Source organism: Thunnus thynnus, chromosome 7 (assembly GCF_963924715.1).
Source record: "Thunnus thynnus chromosome 7, fThuThy2.1, whole genome shotgun sequence".
NCBI lineage: Eukaryota > Metazoa > Chordata > Actinopteri > Scombriformes > Scombridae > Thunnus > Thunnus thynnus.
This window is the reverse complement of record NC_089523.1, coordinates 13,473,580-13,500,672: the sequence shown is the minus strand read 5'-3', so window position 1 is coordinate 13,500,672 and position 27,093 is coordinate 13,473,580. Positions and strand designations below refer to the sequence as shown.

The 27,093-nt window shown below is 38.4% G+C and overlaps 1 protein-coding gene across 1 annotated transcript in view; it reads right to left on the bottom strand.

Annotated features, from left to right (window-relative positions):
• LOC137185911 (sodium channel subunit beta-2-like) overlaps positions 1 to 3,554 on the bottom strand; it is a 29,261-nt gene extending 25,707 nt beyond the window's left edge. Inside the window, exon 1 of the mRNA XM_067594432.1 lies at positions 3,447 to 3,554. The gene's annotated coding sequence lies outside the window, so the exon portion shown is untranslated. The remainder of the gene's footprint in view (positions 1 to 3,446) is intronic.
• Between the last annotated feature and the right edge of the window lie 23,539 nt (positions 3,555 to 27,093).

The following is a 27,093-nucleotide window of genomic DNA, read 5'->3' as shown; positions in this document are numbered from 1 at the left end:
ATGTTCTCCATGCCCAAACCCAACACCGGAACATCAGAACCCACAGCAGACTCATTACTGAGTGGCAAAACTCCCTCCAGAATAAAAGACTGGGAGGCAGCAGAGAGTCAAGTTTATTTACTAAAGCCACTGGCTTCACACATTTCGCTTTTTCAGCACAGGGCAGCTTGCCACAATATGCCCATTTTCCTTACAGTAGAAGCACATTACATTATTCTCTTCAAATCCTCCTTATCAGCCTTAACATCAAGCTCTGAGAGAAAAGGGCTCTAAGACCAGAACTTCTGCCACCCTGAGACACCCCAGCCAAACCTTTAGCACCATCCTTCCCATTACCATTTAGGCGCTCAAAACGGTTATTAACAGAACTGAAAGGGTGATCCACAAAAACAGCCTCATAAGTGAGGACATACTCGTCAACCAAAACAGGAGCCTTAAAAACATCACAAACTTTTTGTTCATTCAAATATGTTGACATCCTCTCTGGGAGACAGTTTTTAAAGTCCTCCATCAGCACTAACTGTTTAAGTAGTTCAAAATCATCAACGTCATTAGATGGACACCAGCGATCAAAATGAGCCTCCTTCTTGCGAGCATATTCAACATAAGTTTGATGTCCTTGCTTTTTCAACCTACGAAACTTTTGATGATATGCTTCCAGTACCAGCTCGTATGCTCTAAGCACAGCAGCTTTTACTTCATCAAAATCAAGACCGTCTTCTGCCGGAAGCAACGAGTCAACCCTCTGCGCATTACCACTCAGGACACATTGCAATAATAAAGTCCACACATGTTTCGGCCACCTAAGTGTAGAAGCCACCCTCTCAAACATGATGAAATTTTTTGTTGACATCCTTTCATCAAATGGAGGGACCAAACGAATGTGTCTGCTCACATCAAAATCTGTGGATTTAGCAGAAACACAAGAAACAACATCAAGCTATAACTCACGCAAGCAAATTTTCATTTGCTGTTCAAGCTTTTTCATTTCAAGATCATTCAAATACTGCAGTTCCTTCCCTTTTAAGCCAAACACTATAACTCAACTTCCAGCTCTTTAAGTCTTACCGCTTTGTCAACAGTTTGACTTGACTGCTTGGGAGTTTTTGGAGTATTCTGCAACTGCGGCAAAGTATTCTTATCCACCAAGGCAGTGTATAACTCTGCCTTAACCGCTTGTTTCTTAGTTTGTTTAGAAATGGCTGCATTATAGCGATCGGCAATTAACAGCAGATTATCATTAGTACACCAATGAAACCCCTCCATGGTAAGTGATTCAACAAACTGCTCCAATTTAAACTACATCTTCAGTAGAGCCAACAAAATCCAGCCACAGCACAAACATTGCAGCATACAGCCTCAAACAGTAAACTCCTGTGTCGCGGGTTCGCTTTCAATGATGGCTCAGACGACGAGAAACTTCAGCGTGGTGATTTTTTTATTCCAAGTTCCCCAAACAAGAGTGGCAAAAATATTTACAGTGCAGGAGTGGAAAAAACCCAATAACAAAAAAAAAGTATTTACACGACAGGTTTCACACTGGCAGCTCATCACCCACATTGTTACTCGGCCACGACCAAAAACCCAACCAACCGTAAATGAGCAGAGCTTCCCTTATATATTCTTAGCCCCTCCCCCGGGCAAACCAATTACCAAATTATAGCATCCTACAGTCAAATTTGACAACACAACAAACATAAATTCAAAAATCAATGATATACTTCGCATATAGTCCACGGTCACATGGCCCTCTTAAGCGCGCCACCAAGCGCTATTTATGGTGTGTCCAGGAAGTGCCTCAGTTTGGCCCATGCCCGGAGGCAACCAGAGGCAGCAGCAGCAGGTAAGTGTGTGTGTGTCGCGTCAGCGCCGAGTGTGCACCCTCGAACGCCTAGCGTGAAGAAAAGAGTTCGGACAGTGGGGAAAAGTTTGTGGGACACAAGTGCGGGCCTGCAAGGAACAGTTTTAACCGGAGCATGGCTCCGCAGGAACAGTGGGAGCGCTGCGCGCTGTGCGTTCCCGGCACCGGCGCTCTCTCTCCGGCCAAGAGAGAGAGAAACGCACGCCGGTTAGGGCATGACGGAGCGTTCACGGGCGCCCCGTCACATCCTGACTCACAAATTACTGCACCCCAAATTACAGCAACAAGCACAAAGCCAATGTGAAAGAAAATTGAATAGTAGGTTATCATTTTATAAATCTTTTGTATATATGTTTTCAAACTAAGGAGTCAATGTTTGTTATCAACTGAATGTGATGTAATGTCATTGTCATTTTGGGGACACAAGTTGGTGAAGAAATCCTTCTCCTAGGCTAGTTGAACTCTTGAACCTGTTTCTATCTGAGGGTTGCTTGCTGACCTCTGGAGTTAGCTAGAGATATCTTTGTCTTAAGCCTACTGTTTTAGAGACCATACTTGTTTGTAAGAAGGTGTAACGGTTTGTGGAAGTGTCCATTTAGGGACCAGACTGTTTTTAACTTTGCTCCTGGAGAGGTATAAAGCTGTCGAGTTTGGGTTCACAATCTTTAGAGAAAGGGCTGGCTTTAGGGAAAGGGCCAGCTGAACAACATACTTTCTCTCCAAAAATACAAGATGATTGTATTTTTGTTTGTGTTTGGGCATTTGTATATGTAAATAACCCAATTTATGTCTTAGCTCTAAAGAAAAGATAGCCCTGTTGAACATCATTTTGTTACAATATGTTTTTATTACATATTTGATCTGTTTCAGGTTTGTAGTGCCTTATTTCCTATTTTGATTAGAAGGGCTTTTATTTTGAAGGCAGTATTCTGGCACTCGCCCAGTTCCTGCTTCACGCAACAGTAAAGATAAACAGTAAAGATAAACAGTAAGATGAAAGAACTAAGAAGGAAAAATGCAATGTTTTAGCACCCCCCGAAGAGGCACAAGGTTAGTATTTAGTGTAATATTAATGTGTGGTTAGTTCTTAAAGTAATTTACGTAACGTTATATTACTGTTTGTTTAACTAATTGAGTTAGCTTTAGCTTAATACGAGCTAATGTTAAGCTATGTAAGGTGGCTAATATATTGTTTGTTTTGTGATTTGTACCCAGCTCTTACGTTGGTTTTGGGATTGTCATTAAACCTAAAATCATCAGTTCAAGTGTCAGACCATCTTTCGGTGGGGTATGCTACAGTATAATTGTTACTGATGATGTGATGGATTGTACAGTGTTTACAACTGCTTCAACAAGTAACAATGTTTAATGCTTTCTTTATGTCTCCATGTGCCTCTTTCTCGAGAGAAAATTTCCACAACACCAACAAAAATCAAAGTCACCCAAAAACATAAAAGGCAACACACAGTACACCTGGCTACAAATACAAATTACCATGAAGTCAACGAAAGAAGGCCAAAATAATTAGAGGCTGCATCTTCAGGTTTTGTTTTCTGTTCTGTATGTGTGTGTGTGATTGCATGACCTGATTCTGCAGGGGAAGCTAGTCAGAAGTCCTGCTCCTCATCCTTCTCTCTGTCATCATGTTCTCTTTTCTCTCTCCGACCGCCTCCACGGCCCCTGCGTCCTCTCCTGCCCCGTCCACCGCCTTGACCTCCGCCCCGCCCGGTGTCCGCAACTGGCATGATACTTCTGCATTCTCTGGCGATGTGGCCTCTTTTCCCACAGCGATAGCAAATAATTTCCTTCCTGCGGGACTCAGAAGAGAAAAAGCAACCATCATCATTCTCACCGTCATTATAAAACACCTCTACTTTTTTATGTTTCTTGTCTCTATTTTCCAGAACTTTTTCAGCGTGTTTAGCATGTGCGAGAATAACCCTTCTCTGCTCTCCTTCCCATCCGACCAGATGTTTTTTTTTATCCAATTTGCAATCTGTGGTTTTAAACCCTTCAGAAGGCGGGATGTTAACTGCGACTCGTAGCGTGGATTAACCCCACCTCCGATTTGCGGCTCCAGCCCACTGTGTCCATTAAATGCTTCCGTGAGCCTGGCAGCATATTGTGCTACTGTCTCTTTTTCCTCCTGTACCACAGTATCAATCTCAGCCCAATCATTTTGTTTCAATTTTATTTTTTATTTGTTTTTTGTTATTTGTTTCTTGTTGTTTTTTTTGTTTGTTTTGTTTTAATGTAAGCTACTACTTATTCCCCCCCCCCCTCTTTTTTTTTTGTATTTTATATTTTATATATGTCTTTTTAGGTTGACACTTTTCACACTTCTAACCTAGGTAGACACACCTATTCTCCCTTCACTCTCCCAAGGGTTGCCAGTCTTATACAGCCGTTTAAAATCACCACTAAACTCTCTCCCACATAGCTTGAGGCTGGACTTACAGATTCAGGCCTTTCACACAACTCAATTGTTGATTAAAGAGACAAACTTCTCACCTCACAAAGGAATCCGTGGGGCTCCCGACCCTCTCCAGCCCGCAAGCGCCTTTATCTCTGAACGTAGCAGGAAAAGGATTTTGTAACCTATGTCGTGCACTCTACTCCGCTCCGGCTTGGAAAGAGGGCCGAGAAGCACATCCAGGAATCCGGCTCGAAGGACCAAAAATGATAGGTAAAAATTACCAAATAGACTGAGGTTGGTTGAAGTCAAGCGTCTCTTTAATCCAAACCAAACATATATTGTAGACACGGAGAGTACGCAGAGTCTCCGTGGAGAATTCTGACAAGACAAAGGAAAGTCACTAGTATATATTGACGGCCTTGATGCCCTGGGGAGGCACCTCTAGTTGTTTACAGATTCCTTCTAACAGACCTAGACAAAGCTTTACAGAGCTCTCGGTTCACATGATGACCATGATGTCCATATGTCTATTATAGTGTTCCCCTCAAGGCCCTGCCGCCAAACATATACATACATATGACCATACCTACTTAACTAATACATGGATTTTTCTATCAGAGGCAAAAGAGAAGACGTAGTGATTCATCTGAGCAGACTGATAATCTCAGCTTTCAGAAAAATGGGTGCTGTCAGGATAGAGGAACTGAAAAAGAATTAGAGGGAGGAGTAGGCAGTATGTGTAGACAGGAAGAGAGGGATAGTAAGAGGCAAGCGTGACCTCAGAAGAGTGGTTTGAAGACATTAAGCCATTAAGGGTAAAAAGGAGGAAGAAGAAGAGGGTGGGTTGATTGCCAGTTAGCATAACAACACTCCTGACTACATGAGAGCTTCCAAATTTACTGTCACAGGCTTTTAGACCATCTACTGGCAGGTCTACAGGCTAAAACATGCAAGCATGAGACACAACGATAGAAATACACCAAATCTAATCCAATAACCCTGCAACAAATATGACTTATTATGAAACTACAACATTCAGTTTTTGTATTAACTCATTAGATAATGCATAAGAGAGCTAATTATATTGTATATGTCAACCTTAGTGTCTGAAAGCAATGCCTTATGTAACAATGTCTACCGTTAGTTGACAAACTGTGTACAATTATACTATATAAGTTGTTGTATCAACATACAAGGAAACCCATACTACCAAGTACAACAGAAGCTTATATACATGATGGGAAAGGTATTGCAGTGATATTCTATATAAAGCAACTTTTAATTTTAAGAAGTAGCATGCAGACTTAAGCATCTCTTTCCCCTCATAATACCAGAATGAAGCTGATGTGGGATTGTACCACAGGGCTAAAACTAAGGAATCAACCTAGACTCTTAGTAAGAAACTGTCACACACACACACACACATACACACACAATGGTATGTGCTTTGTTTTGTGTATGTTACGACCCTCTAAAACAGCTCATTTTAAAGGCCCAACATAATTAAAGAGTCAGGAGTGTCAGTAAAGTAAAATCAATTTATCAACAAAAAACCAACAATTACTAACAAAATCTGATGGGCTGGCCAAAATGAACAAAAAGAAGGGAAGACACCCAGACCAACCCACAAAGAGTTGTAGGATCTGGGCTCTCCCCTCTAACATAAACCCACAAGAAAACTAAACCTAACAGAAATTAAGCTGCAAAAACGGGACTACTGGACCCACCAAACAAACAAACAAAAGACTAATAGAGGCAAAAAAAACTAAAGCATAGCAAAAGCACACAAAACCAGCAGCTGCTGCCAAGGCTGGGAGAAGAGAGACAAATTCCTGCCTTCTCTTTCTTGGTCCTCCCTCGATCAAGCCAGATCAAGGCCATTATGCACATCATATCCAGCAGAGGGTGGCATGTAACACCCCCACCCTCAGTTACTGGACAGTGTATTCTGCAAGAGCAAAACAAAACTACAGTCTTGTCAGAATGGGCTGGTCAGGAAGCAGCTGTTCCTTGTGAAGCAAAACTTGTGAACCAAACTGTGTGCGTGGGTGTGTGTGTTTACTCAACAGTTTTTTAAACAAATCTTATTCTTACTAAAATTTATGCAAAGGACACAATGATATGCAGCAATTCTATATTATTATATTGATATATTATTGTGCTTTAATTACTATTTAGAGCATCACACAAGCACATCACTAGAAGGTGCATATTGTACTTTGCTTTGCCAACTTAGTGACTCTGAAATTCATTACTAACAGAATTAAATTTTGTAAATTGCATGGCATGCTTGAAACCAAATCAACTACACCCAACACTTATTAGAGTAAAGGAAATCAATAGAGTAACACAAGAATTATTCTCTTTCTCTCTGTGTCTCTCTGCCCTATATCTCTGCAGATGGAAGAAATGTTGCCATAGAGAGTGTACCTTTGTTGCTAGGCAGCAGGGATATTGTACAAGAGTGCATCACTGCTGTACTGACTGTAGCTGATTCTATAAAGACAATCAGAGGGAAGAGGTCTATTGAGGTAATAGACTCCTAAGGTCTCCAAGAACTTTTATTTATTTTATTTGTGGGACTTTTTGGCAGTTTCAGATAGATAGATAGATAGGTTAAAGGGGCATCTCCTTACTCATACCCATCAACACACATTAAAGTATATGCCATGTCAAGCCATGAATATACAAATTACCATCCATCAACCACTATGTCAGGTAGGTCTGCTGATTATAAAATTTTAACCAGAGAAAATTCTTTTGATTTGTTACAGACGCTGTACAGAAGCTTTTACCACCCATGTCACTTAAGGTTCAGCAGGCCGGAAAATGGAGCCTGATGTTGCCTGAATTTGAAAATCACAACAAGTGTATCCTGTGTCGCCATCAGAATTCCCATATTACAAACCAACTGGTTGAACAGTCTGTTTCAGTTTGTAAAGGCATGAAATATGTGACCACTGCATCAGATATTTACGGTATGTTCAAGTAGTCATCTATCAATGAATGTTATATTTGAACTAAACCAGTCAAAATCCCACCACAAGTTGTAGGCATAGAGTCCACTTTTTGCTTGTAGCAGCCTGTCTGAGTCTGCAGTTTACAGATAAACTGAATTTATATTTAACATTACAGTAACTTGGTACACCAATTTTCAGTTGCCTGCCATGTACTTTTAAAGCATCACAATTCCTATTGTAAACTCATGTGTCATGAAATTTGCCCTAGTCATTTACAATCAGCTGTTTGAGGGCAGCTTAAACTTGGAAGTGTTTGACTCTACAGGTTAACATCTAACATACTAAATACACAATTAGTTTTGGTCTTTGTGTTTAGACTGTATTCTTTGGGGAGGGTTCATCTCCATTGACTGATCTTAGAAGGTGGCAGATCCAGTGACTGCTTTGAGATACAGTAAGTATATGAGGCAAGCCACGCTACTCTGTATAACCCTCTGGCTTAAAGCCCAATCCCATACAAAGGCACTTAAAAAATCTCCCACTTACAATGGAAAAGAAAGAGTGTAACAATTCAACATTATGTTGTATGGTAACAATCATTGTCAGTTTATGGCGCCTCACCTCATACTTGACTTTGATAATGGACTATGATTGAATTTTTTTGTACCACACTTATTAGAGTGTTCAATTTAAACACAATGCCCTGCTGAATTTGTACATCGTTGCCAATCACTGCCACTTATTTTGCTCTTTACTCATGTACATACAGATTGTGGAATGACTAATAATAAAGTATTGACAAGCTATCACTTATCATTGTTGTGTTATTGTTTTTCTGTCCATGGGGGAAAGGACAAGGACAAAGAAGATACTGATATTAATACAGATTTACTATGAAAGTCAGTGGCTGGGACTGAAAGGTTTCCTGTTCAACCTAAACCAGGACGGCTAAATGGACTGGTCAATCACAGATATTGGTATTTCATCACCATAACTGTCCCTACTGACTGCAGCTGAGGAGTTGAGATATAAAGGTTAAAGAAAGATATAGGAGTGAGGGAAATTAGGAAGGAGAGAGAGAGAGATTAATTAAGAGAAATGTTGAGTGAGAAACCAAGGATAGCTTTCTATATTACTGGTATAAAATTGTAATCTAAGAATAGCATTTAAGGTTAGCACTCCATGTAAATAGACATATATCATTTTTGAAAAGTTTCATGTAGTTTGTACCTTGGCTACTGCACAAGTAAAATTGATTGATATTTTTACCTGGATTCAATCTACCTTAATTATTCAAAACTCTGACATGGATATTAAAATACACTTTGTCTTCAGTAAGAGTAAGACTTGATACTTTCACATTTTAGTATGTATGTAAAGTCAGCATCCACACATGTGGAAAACACACACAAATACAAAAAAAACCAAAACAAAACAACAAAACAAACAAACAAAAAACAAAAAAACAGTTTTACTGTAAAATGTATTTCTCTCTGGATCCAGAAGAGGGTGCTGTGACTCCATGAATGAGACAGCAATCCTTTGCAATAAATCTGTCATAATTTCACCACAATTTGACTTCTTTCTGAACAAACTCACTCTATAAGTTTTCAAGCCAAATATAAAATGCTCTTTTAGAAAGAAAAAGTTTTTTTACAGAGTCAGATAGTTATGGTCGAATAAAATTTGTCTGATCTAGTTTTCCTAATGAATGTACTTTTAGTGCACCATGCCATTTTTTAAACCAACATTTCACTTTAAATTTGTCCCATTAGAGTAAGCTTAAAGACATTTTTATTCTAATGATAACTAGATAAGGCATGTCAACATTTCCTGAAGTGTAATCTTTCAGGACAAAGCATGATCAGGCTGACATCTTCCACTATTCATGAATATTCTTTCATATTCTTTATTAGAATGTAGACATAAAGAAGTCTGGGAATGATAAAGCAGGAGGTATGATAGTACACTGATAGTCCTTGGTCCTCTGGGTAAGCTCAGAAGTCCACTGGCATGCCACTGGGATACAGGCACCGCTGAGTTAGAATGTTAGAATTTTTTGATTGACAGCTCTGTTCTTCTGCCTCCCTTTCTCATCTTGTCTTCCACACACGTCCTTCTTGTCACTTGCTTCTGACACCCCAGACTCTTTGATCACTCTGCATGTTTGTACTGCACTGCAGAGAACTGCTGAAGACTACAGTGAGAGGAGAAAAAGAGAAGGGAAGGAGGATAGAGAAAAAACATGCCATCTCTTTGTTTTTCTCTCTGTGGCATCTTGCCTTGTGGGAGTGAAGCTCTTTGAGGGGAATTTGAGAGCTTAACAGTGGTGTGTGTGTGTGTGTGTGTGTGTGTGTGTGTGTGTGTGCAGGAACCCAGGAGACCATGACAGTCTCTTTCCCTTATTAGGTGTTTTTGGACCAAACAGTTCTGGGGACTCCCTGAGAGGAACTGCCCACTGGGGAGCTCCCCCGAGCACTACATACCTTCAAGGGCTTTTTTTTCTGTTTGCATTTGCATTGCCAGTAGGAACACTGAAGTGACGTAGCCTGCACACGTCTCTCACCCTCTCACCTCTGATGTCACATGTGAACATGCAGGTGGCTGAACTGAAATGGTGGCAGGGGTCATGCAAAATGGCGACCTGTGCAGAGGCTTTATTTTAAGCTCTTAGACATTACAGGGCACCAGATGTTTAAAATGATTTATTAAGATTTATTTGACTATAATTTGAGGAGTGACATATTGCATTTGCATCCTATGTATAGAAAGTAGGCTTGCACTACGAAACAAAGACAAAACAAATGTTTAACCACGTTGGGGTCAGTGAACATAGCCAACAAACTGTTAGCTTGTAAAAAAAAAAGCTTTGCAAATGGGAGGATGGGAGAAAGGAGGTACTGGAGATCATTGCGGAGGAGAAGAACAAGCTTGGATTCATGGTTGAAACTGTGCACTGAGTCAGCGCCAAACAGATGATAAAGGTACATGCCCCATCATTGTGCATTGTTTACCATGCACACCTTCACGTACAAGGTATGGAGGGCTTCCCTCAACGCTGATGTCATGAAGAAAAACAATCTTCAGATGGCAGAGGATTTAAATCATTCGAATAGACAGAACAGAAACAAACTTTGGCCTCTTGTCAAGCAAGCGCCCACTGAAGGAAAGAAGACCAAATGGCAGGGCCCTGTTGCCATTATCAACGGTGTGAGATTTACTGCATAAGATAATGTTAACTGATTCATATAGTGTTTCAAATACTTTAGGTTTACTGGGTAACCTACGTTTTGGGTGGTCTACTTTTTATTTTCATGCCTACATTTTTGTTCATGTCATTGGTTAAAAAATGAGATAGATATGATTTTTAGGTACTCAATTTTCAGAGTTTTCAGCTTGAGAGTATCTTTTTTTTCTCTTACAGTTTAAATATCAGAGCTTTATATAATTGATAGATTTGTATAATCTATCTCTTAATGTCAGAAGTATCCGTGACAGCACTACAAGGAAATCAGTTTTTATGTTCTGTAGACGAAAAAATGCTGACCTGATATTTCTACTCAAGAGACTCGTTCAGGTGATAGTGATATGTAGTTTTGGAAAGCACAATTGGGTGACCTATGTTATTTTTGTGATGCCTCTCAACAATCAGCAGGTGTCGCCATCCTCCTTAACAAGTTAAGGAGCCATTGTTCAGTCATTCACTTCAGATTAGGATAGATGGATAATCCTGGTTTTCAAATTAGATAACATAATATATATTTTATAGTTTGTAAATTATTTAGCCATAATTACACAACTCGGGCAAAGATTATGTTTACACAACTTTATATTAAACTAGAAGCACTTAAAAACAAATATAAAGAAGCACACATGGTCATCGGAGGAGATCATAAAAATGCTCTAGATGACTTTATAGATAGAGTACCTGCAACACCAGTCCAGCACTCAAGATTCAAAAGTACTGCATTTATTTGCGGACAAATTCCACTTATAGATGTTTGGCGGTACTTAAATTCTGAAAGAGTTTACTTGGAGCAATGCCAATAGATCTTTACAATCCAGGACTGACTTACAGTTTATATCTCCCTCTTGTCTACAATTTGTTTCAGAATCTTCATATAAGTACACTCCACTATCCGGTCACAAGTTAATTACAATCCATTTAGTAGGTAGCAAACAACAGAAAAGTAATTTATTTGAATTTTGGAAATTAAATAACAATTCATTAAATGATGATATATTTTGCAATTTGTTGAAAACAACAGTGAAAAGAATATTTGGTGATAATCACACACAGAAATGGAAATATTTCAAGTTCAAGGTTATGGAATTAGAATGAGATGTAGCAAAAAAATAAAAAACATAATATAGCTAAAGAAATTAGTATTATGGATGAATTAAACACATTAATGACTAAAGATAATCTTTTAGAGGAAGAAGAAATAAAAATGAGAAGACTGAAGGAGAACATAGATAATATATATACTGAAATGACTAAAGGGGTCTTTATATGGTCTAGAGCAAAATGGTTGGAACTAGGGGAAAGTAACTCTTCTTTGATATAGAGAAACAAAACTGCAAGAGAAACAATATAACTGCTCTTACAATTAACAATAAAATCATTTCCAACACTTTAGACATTTCAAAATATGTTGGTTCATTTTAAAGTAAAACATATAAGTGTGAACAATCCATTATAAAACTCCAAATCTCTGAGGTAATTCACTCAATGAAAAAGGGGAAGTCACCATGGGCTTTCTGTTGAATTTTATGTACATGTTTGGGATATCAAGTCCTTTATTGGAATTATTTAAAGAATGCATTGTTAGAAAAGAAATGTCCACATCTATGAAACAGCGGCAATTAGCTAATCAGTGGGACATGAATAACCTATTAGCTGCTGAAGTGGAGTGTAGGGGCCCTGCTCATGAAGTGGAGGCCATGTAAGAGTGGTTCTCACACACCACCTTCCACTTATTCGCCTTATTCTCCCATGGCTAGTAGCACTAATACCTGAAACAACTTGTGTGTCAGAGTGTGTAGTGCTGGGAAAAACGCTCTCAGAGGCCATGTAATAGTTACGCCCTTTATTGAAATAACGTTGAAAAGGTTGGTGCTGTCTCTGGTTGGAGGCAGTGGCATGAACAGGCCTGGGATGACTCACGCTGGTGGTGGACCTGTCTCTGGACGGGCCTCTTCCCAGGGCAGTGATGTCGTTGGCTTTGCTACTGGTGTTGCTGCTGCTGCTGGTGAGGAGAAGGCTACTGGGGACAGAGGAGAGAGCCCAGCTGCTCCGATACCTTCTGCTTTGTCTCCAGTTGGTCAACCTTTTGTCTATGTTTTGTTCCATTTTTTAAGGCTACCATTACCAGCCGTGGTTTACATGACTAACATGTTACACAGGTTTTTAAAAATGGTGGTTGCCAGTGCTGCATTGGCTCATGTGTTCAACCAATCAATGTACACTCATGTTTGGGCCAATCACCATACACTTATACACTCAAGCTTCCTCTTATGCTGGAAGAGTACCTACTCTGAAGTAGGAGCTAAAAAAATCCCCCAAAACAGTGTTCTAAGAACTATGATCATTCCCAGTTCCTGCAGTGTGGACACAATAAAAAAAAGGGGTGCGGAGGGTGTCCTCCAACTGTTCTTAGAACTATGAAAAAGTTCCTCTGCTCCAAAAACGGCTATTGGCTTTTAAGAGACCTCCAGTGGCCTAAGACATGATGCTATATCTTGCCCTCAAATAATGGGATGTGTGGACAAAAACACAATGAGGAAAACCAAGGGAGAAAAAGAAATACAGGGGACTTAAGTGACAGAAAGAAAGGAGAAGGAAAAAAGTTACAAAAAGTAAAAGAAGAAAGAATTCATTAGAGCTGGATAAATAGTAAAGTGAGACACACTGCTAGGGACAGAAATAAAGACAAATGAGAACAGAGGTAAAGGGGGGATTAGAGAGAGGTCAACAAATGATAAAAGTATAGATGTTCAATGTGATAACAAGGAGAGGTGTCTTTCATTTGTCAAGGTGACAGGAACAGCTGCCAGTCTTCTTCACAGAAGATACTGCTGCCAATGTGTTGACTGTGTGTCTTCTAAGGTTAAAATTGCGTTTAACTGCTGAGTTTGAAGTGGTACATTCCTACATTCCTATCTGGATGACACTGTTGAGGCTTTTTAGGAAAATTACATTTGAACCACCACAAATTCCTTATTTTAACTTAAGACCTGTCTATGTTTATTGTGTCTGTGCAAATTACTTGCAATGACACAGCAACCTCTTAGGCCTGACAGTAATATAAGGGACAAACAGCTAAATCCATTTATCCATTAGTAAAGAGTGAACTAAGAATGACAAGAGAGAAGGAGAGTAGTTTGACTCATGCAATTGAAGAGAAAGATTACCCCATCCTTCAGTTGTTAGTTACATACATACATATATTTCATATGATTTCCCATTGCTCGAATGCTAATTTCTGCTTTGTTTTTCACCAAAACTCCAGATCTCCACCCTCATCTCTGAAAGCTAACAAAAGCACAGTAAGTGTTACCTTTATCCGTATCGGTAAACGATTTCCCAGTTGTCACATTTAAATGATGGTGCTAACTTATTGTGATTTACAACAGTCTTGACCATCTTTCACGCCTCATTTACACTCATCATTTTAAAGGATATGGCTGCTGATTTTCTTATTGTAAAAAAATCTTGTGTGCAGAGCCAAACCAACAATGAATTCATCCTACTAACAAGTATTGTGTTTGTATCCAAAGCCTGATATATCTTATTCCTCTGTGCTGTAGACCTCCTTTATTGTCCAAAAACTATTAAAAACATGTCAATGACCCACACCACTGCACTGGGTCACATGTTCCTTCACCACAAAGAGTTTGGATATGGTAGTTTGTTTAGAAATGGCTCCACAGACTAATTACAGCGATCTCATTTTCACCCTTTGGAGAGTACTTCTGTAACAGCGTTCCAGCGCAGTGGCGCATCTGCCTTGCACAGACCTACTCTCCGGAAGGTGAAAACTACTGTAGCCATTGTCTTTGGGGTGAAGGAACATGTCAACCAGTGCAACGGTGTGCCTTGTTGATGTGTCTTTAATAGTTTTTGGACAACAACAGAGATCTATAGCAGAGAGGAATATAACATATCAGGCTTTGGATACACACACAATACTAAGTCAGATCAGTTCATTGTTGGTTTGACTCTGCACATGAGATTCGTTGACAATAAGAAAAATATAGAACATTGCCTGCATTTCCTGCTAGATGCAAATCTGGGAGGCCCCACTCTATTCCAGATGGTGGTGGTAATAATAATAATATTGAATATTGACTACCTTGTACAGTTTAGTTTACAACAATACTGTGTACCTTGCTATAATAGCTAAGAACTATCCATCAATTGACAAAAACACATAGACAATTTGCAAGGAGGGACTATGAGTGAGACAAAAGTTCAATTCATTCTTATTTGCATGATTTTTTATGTAGTTCAGTTGTATGTTTTGTGGCTGCCATGCCATTGAGCCTTTGCTAACTTGTGTCTCGTCAGCTTTGTTTAAGTGCTTGACATCCTTGTGATTAGACCTCAGATGCCATCATTGTAAGACTACTTATAATTTCTGTAGCCTATGTCTTTACTGTAGACCTAGATAATCCTGGCTGTGTAGTCACATTAGGTATGTGTTATGTGTCGTCCCATCACAAGGCTCGAATGCTTGTAACTTTATGTCGGTGACAGATTTATAGAGCTAAACCCTTTAGGGTCATTTGAAAGGAAAGCTAAACTTGCTATAATTTCAGGTGAGTTCAAAGATTTTTAATTGGCGTAACACGAGAATAAGGTGACACATAACAGGTGGGTGGGCATGACAAGTTTAGAAAATCTTCATTTTGTGTGTGTGTGTGGGGGGGGGGGGAAACTTTAAGTTTGCCTTGTCAGCAATAATGTAATAATGTAAGATCCTTTTTCTCAGCTAGGCTCAGATGGTCTGCCTCAGATTTAAATACTGTTTTAGTAACAAATGTGTGAAAGTAATTAAGTTACAGAAAAATATGCAAAGACAGCACTTCTGGTCCCATGCGGGTGTGAAAACAAAGCAGAGGGATGGTGATAGTTACCTACTCAATACACAATACGGAACCATTCAAATACTTATATGTATAATATAATATCCCTACACCAAACCATATCTGAGGTCAAACATGACAGAACAAGTATATCACGTAAAACCCAGTTTCTTTCATTTTCTCTGTTTCAAACTTCACTGCCATTTCTTTTCACCTCATGCATATTTCACAATTTCACAACTCCTTTAATGGCTGTATTTTCCCCCTAATTAACAGTTTTTCTTTTCTTTTCTTTTCTTTTCTTTTCTTTTCTTTTCTTTTCTTTTCTTTTCTTTTCTGTTCTTTTCTTTTCTTTTCTCTTCTCTGTGGTGCTGGGTTGAGCAGGGGATAGAGGGTGTTATCAAATATGCAGTTTACCGCGTTTGTGCTCCATTCTTTTAAATCTGTACCCAAAGTGGAGGGATCTAATTACTTCTCTCTCATGCAAGTGAAGGTAAACCAGGACTCCCCAGCTTTGTCAATTTAGTCACATAAGGTATGTGTTATGTCTCATTCCATCACAAGGCTTAAATGCTTGTGACTTTGTGTCTGTGACAGATTTATAGACCTGAACCCCTAAGGGTCATTTGAAAGGAAAGCTAAACTTGCCATAATTTCAGGTGAGTTCAAAGATTTTTAATTGGCGTAACACGAGAATAAGGTGACACATAACAGGTGGGTGAGCATGACAAGTTTAGAAAATCTTCATTTTGTGTGTGTGTGTGTGTGTGTGTGTGGGAAGTTTGCCCAGTCAGCAATAATGTAATAATGTAAGATCCTTTTCCTCAGCTAGGCTCAGGTGGTCTGCCTCAGATTTAGATACTGTTTTAGTAACAAATGTGTGAAAGTAATTAAGCTACAGCAAAATATGCAAGGACAGCACTTCTGGTCCTGTGTGGGTGTGAAAACAAAGCAGAGGGATGGTGATAGTTACCCACTCAATACACAATATGGAACCATTCAAATACTTATACAGTATATATAATAGCCTTACACCAAACAATTTCTGAGGTCAAACATGACAGAACAAGTATCTAATATAAAACCCAGTTTCTTTCATTTTCTCTGTTTCCAACTTCACTGCCATTTCTTTTCACCTCATGCATATTTCCTAATTTCATAACTCCTTTAATGGCTGTATTTTTCCCATAATTAACAGTTTTGCTGCTTTTCTTTTCTTTTCTTTTCTTTTCTTATTTTGTCTTTTCTCTTCTTTCTCTTCTCTCTGCAGCTCACAATGTTTGTGCTCCATTCTTTTAAATCTGTCCCCAAACTGGAGGGATCTAATTACTTCTCTATCATGCAAGTGAGGGTAAAACCAGGACTCCCCAGCTTTGTCAGTTTAGCAGAGGACCTGTACAATCTCGCGTTCTCTACACTTTTTTAACAGTGAAAAGGATAGCGTAATCTTATTAGTGGTTGTTCCAGTAAGCCTCATTTGCTGTATTGTAAAACATCAAGGTAATCTAATGGCTCTTTAAAGGATACAAGACAGATTACACAATAAGGACTCAAGCATTCAGATAATGAGGACTACCCAAAATAAGCAAATGAAAGAAGAGCACTGTGGACCTTTTATCCCTTATAAAGATGCATGCAAGATACAAAGAAAGCTTTGCACTGCCCTGTGCATGTACTGTATGCATACAGTACAGACACAATGGCTGAAAAAATAGACTCATACACATACAGTCACATACAAATAGACACACAAAATGCCCACAGCCCGTGCGCAGAGATTTGCAAATGAACCAAACTCCCTCTTCGAAAAACTCTGCATCTATCAAAGAGGTCTCAGCAGGAGTTGGCCGGCGCTCGTCTCTTCATCTCTTTCTTTGCCTCCATCGTCCTTCTTTATTCTTCTCCAGGGATTTTTTTTTCAGCAAAATTCAAAGTGAAAGGATTTTAGAAGCTAACATTCACAGCTTTGTTTGGAGATTAGTCAAGGAGAAGAAAGACGATTGTGTGTGTGCATGTGTGTGAAGAAGTACTGCGTATACTATGGCCCTTTGTTGACAGCTGATGCAGAGTTAATGTGATAATGACAAGCAGAGATGCAATTTGTTTCCTAGGGAGCCACGTCATTCAGCCGTTGTAGGGGGTTAAAGAGTCCAAAGCAAAATCAGCAAATTGTTGAGGTATTTTATATTTACAACCAATCATACTGACATCACTGTGGAGTTCAAGACTCAAGCAATATCATTTATTTAAGGATGTCAGTCTCTCCCTTAACTCCCCATGTCCATTTGGCCTGTTAATCATTCAGACTATTATTGAGTATTAAAATCTGGCTTTTCCTCAAGGAATACTTAACCAAAAATCTGTCATTTGAATATCAAATACACACTGCCTGTAGGCTTGAAAAGGGGCCCTGAAAATAGATTGCTATTTTGCTGTGGACAGCAGCTATAGTCCTCTTGGATTCACAACAGCTGCAATAGATTCAAATGGTGACCCAGAGTCATGGAGAGAGAAAAAAAAGAAAAAAAAAGACCTGTCAAAACATATTGTCCATAAAAAACTTATCCAACCACTCCTGCTGGATAAAACACATCTCTGTTTGTTCAGTATGTTAAAAACAATTTTTGCTTCTCCAATAAATGGTTATGGCTACCTCCAGTGGATCTTCGAAACCATGTACTCCAAATTTTCAATAAATAAGGGTGTGAATGCTCTGGAATAGACCAGATTTGTTGCAATGTACTATTTGCAATAAGCTTTTTTCTTATTAATGTCCTTTCATTGCTTTCCTGCCTTATATGAAAGTAGAGGTAGCAGCTCAGTCATTTGGATAATGACTTTTGGTTTACTTTGGCTAGATAACCTTGTTAAAGATGTGTGTTCTTGCACATAAACATCTATGTTAGATGTACAAATCTAAATCAAAAAATCTCTTGCATACCTGTGCAGTCTTTGTGACACGTGTTGATTGAGTAGCCATGTACTAAAAAGAAGAAGGGACACCTGCACGCTGTCTTCACTTGCATAATAAAGATACTTTAATAAATATAACGTTTCAGTCAATGTTTTATATGATATGATATATTATACCTTCTTCAGGAATATGATATATTATACCTGAAGAAGATCGTTGACCGACATTTTGTATATATTAAAGTATGTTTATTGAGCAAGTGAAGACAGTGTGCGGGTGTCCCTTCTTCTTTTTAGATGTACAAATGTACAAGCAGATGTGCACATTCAAAGAACCTGGGAGGTGTCGACATAATCACACAAATCCTTTATACACACACATACACAACATGCTGGCATGGGCCAGACGGTAATTAAAAAGGTGCTCTGTTCTTGGAGTCCCAAGGTTGCAGTTGTCTGCAACCCTGAGAAATATAATGAGAGGCAAAGATAGCCAAATAACAGCAGTCTAACCTTCACTTGCCTTCTGCATTTTAACACTCTGTAAAACACCTCATCACCCTCCATCATACTTCCAAATTGCACCTAAAATGCCTCTCACCAGTGCTCATTGTTCTGCATTCTTCTTTCCATTTTCTACCTTTTTATCACCAAGTAGAGCAGCTGAAAGCTAGCTTTGTCATTCTTACCAATCATTTTATTTCAGACTAATGTTCAAATATTGCATTAGGACTCTTAAGTACTTTACTCCCACACAAACATTTTGTCAGCAGTGATATGATAATGATAACAATAATAAGAAACCAAGAGGAAGAGCAGACTACAAAACATACTGATTAGTTTGCATGGAAACCCCAAGACAGATCATATTCCTCATTCAGTACCCCTAGAACAATACCAGCCAGATCAAAAATCCATTCAGCTTTTCCTTCAAACAGAACAGGTTGTGTTCTCTACCCCTCACACTGTGGGACTGATCATCTGTACAGACCAGAATATTAATTCTGTGACCAATTGTCCACACTGTAGGAAATGCCAAGCCAGATGGCAGGCAGGAGCTCTGCAATTCATGCTACTTCTGTGTTTTACCCACATACAAATGTTCATCTCTTGCCATTATACTATTACTGTTGTACATGATATTCATTATAGCTTCTTACATTTTTTTTCTGTTTTCTATACTTTGTTCTTTCTATATCGAGTGGCTTTTGATATCATGACTGAGATGAGCTAAAGTCACTTTTGTCCTGTTTCCCCCTTTTTACAGGCTCCTCCGTCATTACCCTTCAATACTGGCTAAGAAAAAAATATTTGGCTCAACATATGTTGCTTCTCTGCATGTTGTATAACATCCACATATGGATATTTTTGGATTTGTGCACAGTTGTATGTAAATAGATGTTTACCTTTTTAGCCAAGCTAGAAGTGTGGCTTTATGGATGGTCATGTCATGTCGGTCTGTCAGTCAGTTGGTCCACTATCTCAAAAACCATTGGATGGATTGCCATGACATTTAGTAGGAGGAAGCCTATACTGACATGGGTTGATGCAACATCTTTTACAGACATCATCATTCAAACATGTCTTCTGATGTACTTTAGGGGTTAGGGTTAGGTGTTTTTAGTGCTAATTAGCAAATGTTAGCATGCTAACACCCTAAACTACCATGGTGAAAATGGTAAAGACTATACCTGCTAAACACCAGCATGTTAGCATTGTCATTCTGATCGTAAGTGTTGGGCAAATTACTTGAAAATTGTAATTAATTACTGATTACACATTACTCATTGTAAATGTAATTATATTACTTTACTCATTACTCAGCAGCAAAACTAACGCGTTACATTCTTCTTACTTTATAGTCGTCAGTTCTGTCAAAGTTCCCTTTAAACAACTCAAAATTCATGCATCTTTTGTAGTCATGTAGATATATAAAATGAGACATTTGTGGTTTAAGAAGCAGGCAGGATATAGTTTGGAATGATTTGGATTGACCGTCCAACAGCTAGAATTAGCATAGCCTTAGTGACTGCTGCATGATTCACATACCCTCCAATTCTGAACTAAACTAGTGTCAGGTGTCTCCTGAATGTAGGTGTACCCATGGCTAACGTTAGCAAGCCAGCTAAGAACACACAACATCTGAATAAGACAATTTAAGAATTACCGTGAGTTGCATTTTTTCCTCCTGTTGATTACCATGAGAAGTGTTAATATGAATGATAATGTTTGGTATGTTGATAGGAAGGATTGACTTATTATGAAATGAATGTACAATGCTGAACTTTTTTTCTGAATGGTTTTGCAATATATTGTTTACAATGTGACATGAAGTGTTCAGACAATCTCTGAAGTGTGAATTTTGTGTTTAAAACTCAAAACTGAATTCCCCAGTGTAGAAAAGTAATTTACCAACTCAAGTCAAAGTCAGCCACACCTTAAAGTCCCAAATAAAGAAATTAAATATTCATCAAAACTTTGGCATGAAAATGATTAAAACATATCCAAACTACTTGTCTTGTCCAAACTGATAAAAGAGAATCTTCTCTGAGCCTCCAAAAGACTCATGAGCTAAGACAATTCTTCTATTAAGACGTCTCTTTTCTTTTTGTTTTTTGACCAAGTATGCTTGTATTTTAATCTTTTATTGAAAAAAATTCAGTTTGTTTTTATTTGATTTATAATATTAAGTTTCTTGTGTCCACATATAGTATTTCATTTTTGAAGTTTATGCTGCTACTGAATAAAGATTTGAGTGAAGTCAGGAAAGTTTATTTGGCATTAAACTAAGATTACAAGAAGCCAGCAAAAGCCTGAATCCTTAATTCAAACTTAAATGTCGCTTTGCAGAAGACAGGGACACTTAAACTGAATCTCGGTGTGCTTGCTGACAGCAGTACAGCCAAACTGGGAATTAAGCTGACAGCAAAGACTGTTTCCTGGTCAGTCTGACAAGGTTGGACCTGCTTCACCAGTGATTCGTCACCGCTGCACCCACAAAGACTCATCTACAACATGCCCAAGCTGTTTAACTACAGCCAACTACAGCTCAACCAACACAAACCCGGACCTGCTGAGATGACATCAACTACGACAAATCTACATCAACAGTAAGCCATCACAAGGCTTTGTGATCAAGGGTTGATGTCGAATAATGTTAAAATTAAAAAGATAATTTCTTTAGAGAAGTTGAGTTAGCTTTCCCTTAGCATTTCCTGTTACCTTGAGTCATGCACTTTGAGCCACTATTTCTGAAGGATTTTTTAAATTTTATTTCTATAATCATTTTAAGGCCTTATTATTATTTTTGTTTAGTATTCTGCTTTATCATGTACTCTTAAGACGTTTAGCTATTAATAAATGCTTTCATTTATTCTAAGATGTCATTGTTTTATCTTTGGCTGCAGCAGACAGAGATCACTGTTTTGAAAAGGACTCATGGTTATAAGACAAATTAATTGATAAAATTTATGTAGCCCGTGGAATTAGTTGCCAGACAGGACACAATTACTTCAGGGGTTCTTGTAGCTCTAATTTTATTGTTGGCCACATTTGCATTTTAAGAGACTGTGTAAGCTACTGAGTCCTTTTAGAGAGCAGCTCATGTGCTTTCACAGCTTTTGGCAGATTTAACACAAAAAATGATTTAAAAGAAAAACAACAAAAACAAAATACGGCAGTGGGCTATGACTATCGACAGAAAACATATAATAGAACCAGATAAATACATATTTAACATCCGTAAACCCACAAAAATAACCTGTCAATGTTCAAGATTCACCAAACCTACATGGTACTTCCTGGAGACTGCATAACTCAACACACTGTCGTTTACCTTCAAACAGAGTTCAAATTAATGTAAAACCTGCACAATTTCTCTGTTAACAAAATACAATAGCATGGTGTGGCTTTATACACACTAACATTACCTTGCTATGCAACTGAAAACACAGCAGTCAACGTCTGGCGCCAAAATTCCAGGACATGAACTCCAGCAGTGTCTAAATCAAACCATCTTGTTAAAATATTGACAGATAACGTCCTTCAAGTAGTTGTACAATAATATTTTACAAGATATGTATGTGTTTACCTACTACTTTACACAACAGAGTTACAGCACCATTCACTCTGCAAATCTCTGGTTGTTTGCACGTCAACAGGAAAAAAGACCAAGATGCACTTGGCGGAGTGAAAATAATATTACTCCACGCTGCCACCTTGTGACCAAAATCAGCAATAACAACTGAAACTATCACAGCCCACTTACAGTTTACTTCACATTTTTATGAGACTTAAACAATTTTACACTCAAAAGAAACAAAGAACACATGTATTAACATTTAAACAACTTTGAGAGCTATCATACCTAAGTGGAAAATTACATCGGAACCAATTTACCACCCAGCTACATTGAGAATTAAATTCAAGCTTTAATGTTTCCTGCGGACATTAAAGGTTCCTTATAGGAGGTGGTGCCCAAACAAGATTTACTATCTCAGGCCGCGGGGAGAGCAGAGGCTCATCTCTGCCTCCTCCACAGGCTGATTCAGGCAGGAAAACCTGCCATCAGTCATTGGTGACCATTTTCTTGATCAGGTTTTCCTGCCTGAGTCAGCCACTAAATACGGCTCAGCTCAGCCGGACAGCCGCTGGACAGCTTTGACTTTCTGTGTCGGTGTTTACTAATGTGCACCAGAGAGCACTTCAGTTATACTGATTGTATCTTCATTTACCAGAGTATATAGTTCCCAAAACCTAATTATTTTTCCCTCCACAAGACCTTCCGTGTATATACAGCCAATCTGGTAGCTAGCTATATTTATGCTAGCTACATTCCATATCTCAAGTTCTCTTTGAAGGATAGACAACCCATACTGTCCTCTTTGTGACACCCCAAAACGGATCCACAATTGTTTTTTTCTTTCTTTTCTTTTTTTTCAGAACACAAGACCACCAGCATCACACATAATGCTTCTGCAGCCATGATTGACAATTTCTGATCCTCCTCCCCAACAACCTATAAACTCATGCAAAGTTGTGAATGATGATTGATCAGTGTGTTGCCAGTCTCCCAACCAAGACAGCAAGAAGTTATGGCACTATGATTGCCTAATCTGACATGGTGACCATCATGGAAGACAAAAATATTGTGTTATCTGATCCTGGCTTAGGACAGTGAGCATGAAAACCCCCAAGTGTGAAAGTACTGGGATTAGTAACAATAATGTAATTACTGAATTCCAAATTGTAATTCCTTACACTACTCGTTACTGAAAAAGGAGTAGTTAAATAGGCTATTACAGTGTGAATGTGACTAATATTGCTATAGTGCCTGTTACTTATAGTGCCACTTCTCTGGAATCTTATAGTCAGGCCTCTCATTTTCACAAGATTTCCATTTTTTCTTTTTCTTCTCACCAAGTTAACAAGAGCACTGCTTACGACTGAGTCTTTGGCTGCAGATCTGATAAACAGAGATCCTCCAGCCTGTTTGTATCCTTGCCTTTCTGATAACATGGTCTAGGATGGATGACAAGTGGAAGGGGACACACTGCAACACTCTTGGGAACTGTGCTGGGCAAGTGTGCTCCACTTAGTGTTCTGCCAGAACAACTCTGACGGCATGTTAATGCTAGTGAGGCGATGGGTGCCAATACTAACCGTATTAAGGTTTTCCACTAGAGCAGATGCCATATGTTCTTTTCTGCAGCAGCCACATGTCCCCTTCCCTTTCAACTCCGCCTTAAAGGGACCCAGTGTATATGAGGGAAAAATCAACAGATTTTTCCTCAGTTTTCTGTTGCTAATGTGTTTCTGTGTTCAAAAGCCAGCACAGTTAGGAAAGAACAGTCTTGACAGAAATAAATAAATAAGAAGAAAAATCACCATTCTTTTTTTTCCCTTCATAGTGAAGCACCCTGTTTTTACACTTGCTTCCTAGCTTCATATTTGCCTTTTTTCCATAAGGCAAATGATTTTTGGCATGTATCATGATCCTTACTCATACTGAAGGGATGAAACTTTTTGTGATGCAGTGTATATTCCGGATCAAGTGTTGGTGTACAGGTATGTCAATGTGTGTGTATGTTAGATAGAAAGAGATGCTATAAAATGGAGAGAGAAAAAGCCACAAAACAAGTTAAAAATTGTTTGCTGTGAAACAAACAAAAAAAATGCAAACATTTAACCAGCTTCTACTTTCCTCGTTCACCTGTTTTCCTTTTTTCAGTTTTTCTTTTGATAAAGGTGACAGAGAATGTTAATTTAGTTTCCCAACACAAAGATACACATTCTAGCAATTCTGTCTCTATTTCTTTTTAAAGGCAAACTTTATCACACCTGTCGGTGACAGACAGCGATTGTGTGTTTTCAAACTCCACAGTGAGACAGTTGGTTATTATTTTCAGAGCAGAAAGTGAGTGTAGACACAATATGCAGTCATAAAACACACACAAACCGAAACAATCACTGAATTACGAGAAAGGACATTTATTTATATGTCAAAATGTTGAAAACAAACTGTACCTTCTTAACATGCACACTCTTTTTTTTTCTTTTCTTATTTAATTCTTTTTCTTTTCTCATCATCTCTTTCTCTCTCTCGTACATTATCTGGTGTAAACTAAACACTTCAGGCTTGTTTTTTGTTGCTACCTCCTGTCTACAAGTCTGTCAAATTGAGTTGGGATTATCATTTATCGGGGAGATTTCTTGTTGCTCTAGTCTTTTTTTTTCTTTCTTTCCTCGCTCCTTCTCTCTGTAGCCCGTATTTATCCAACATTATCCCTATCTGAACCAAACCGACTTGTTCTGGATTCCATTTGTATGACAAGATATTTCCCGGCACCTCATAATGAAGAGAGGGATGAGTTTGTTTACTCAATTTACCAACTTATCCATCAGACTCAGTTTGGATTAGTCTTTATTTTGGGGGATGGATTTACTTTTTCTATCAATCTCTGTCTTGTGCTGTCACATACTCATACACATCTCTCTCTCTCTCTCAATGTCTGTGTTCAGCGTTAATGTTTTCATTTGGAAGAATGTTCGCAAACAATTCTACCAAAACATGGAGATAAACGCAACCTTTGATTGGTTTAATTTATTCGATGATTACATCCCCTAACCTCTGACCTGTGTATCGGTGCCATAATTTACAGTATGTATGTATAAGTGTGTGCTAACTATAATAGTATGAACAGAGCTGAAGTCCCTCAGTTGACAGTTAGAGGGCAACTACCTGCTGGTAAACCTGGAAACCCTTCTAACTTCTGGCCAAAATGCAGTGAGTTTAGGCTTGACCATCTCATTTGGGGAGGAAGATTTAGCCTGACCTTTGTGTCCTACTGCAGCAGTAAGGGCCACAATGTTATTGACTAATCAAATTAACCCTATATATTTGCTTTGTAATGAAAATGTAGTTTAAGGATAATAGTTGAAAAATATGCAGCCCAGGCAAATTTCAAATATTAAATGCAGTGTATTATTGGAATGATATCAAACACTGGAAGATGATTTAGATGCACATATACCTGTTTGTATGTGTGTGTGTGTGTGTGTGTGTGTGTGTGTGTGTGTGTGCACAGCCGGTAGACTAAAAAAAAAAAATTGAAAATCATTACGTATGCCATATGAGCCATATGTAAATTCAGTTTTGATCAAAAGCAACATAACAATTGTTAACCTAACTTTACTGTATATTATTCAGTGCACTTGCTTTAATCAGTTCTTAAGATATTCATGTAGGTGGATTTTTTTTTTTCTTTAGTTTTTTTTTTTTTTAAATTGTTTTTTTTAAATTGTTTTGGAAAAGGTTTTAAGAACACAGTCCCTGATCCAGTTGTCTCTCTCACTCGAAATTCACTCTCTCCCTCTCCAACTGTATCATTATATTAACTTTGCCTCCTACATCATCCGGTGGGTATTATCATGTATATATTTATGACTGTTTATTTTTGTTGTCTCCTTCTCTGCCTGGGCAAGCCCAGACTGTAAACCTTATCAAACATTCTGTCTGATCAAAACTTATGAATTATGAATAGAGCTACAAATAAATGTGTGTGTGTGTGTGTGTGTGTGTGTGTGTGTGTGTGTGTGTGAGAGAGAGAGAGAGAGAGAGAGAGAGAGAAAGAGGGACAAAAAAATAGACAGTGAAAAAGATAGTGGGATTGAGTCTGATCAAGATTAATGAGTTATGATAATGAGAACAAACAATTGTTTGATAGTGGAAGAGGAAGCCCTGCAGATATTTTCAGTTGAGCGCATGAAAGAGAGAGAAACAGAGGGAAAGTGTTCTTGTGTACTTTCTTTGCTCTGAGCAAGTTGTATGATTCTACTATGCTGCATTTGTGTGTGTTTACTGTACATCTGTCTTAAAAATACATGTACTGTAAGTCTGTATGTGCAGATTAACATTTGCCTTTGTATATGAGTGGTGAAATCTTTTGAAACATTTTTAACTTTTAAAATGATGCTTATATACTGTGTCATCAGATCATGTTTGTTTGTGTACCAGTATATAGCTCCTTGTGCAATAAAATCATTGTATTTTCTTTCCTTAAGTGCAACACTAACAGTTATTACATCAAGAGGCAGCAATGGGAACTATATGTCTGACTGTTAACTGTCTGATTATGGAAAATGATATCTATTTATCATGTGTTTCTTTCATGTTAAGCCTGTCTCACACATGTACTTCTCTTTCTAAATGAACATGTCCATGTACAATTAAAATCTAAAGGACCTTTCTGCATACTGCATCTGCAATAGAGCTGGGCAGTGTGGTTGAAATCAATATCCTGACATTAATACTTATCCATTGTTGATATATAACCAAGCAGATGGTTCCTGATATT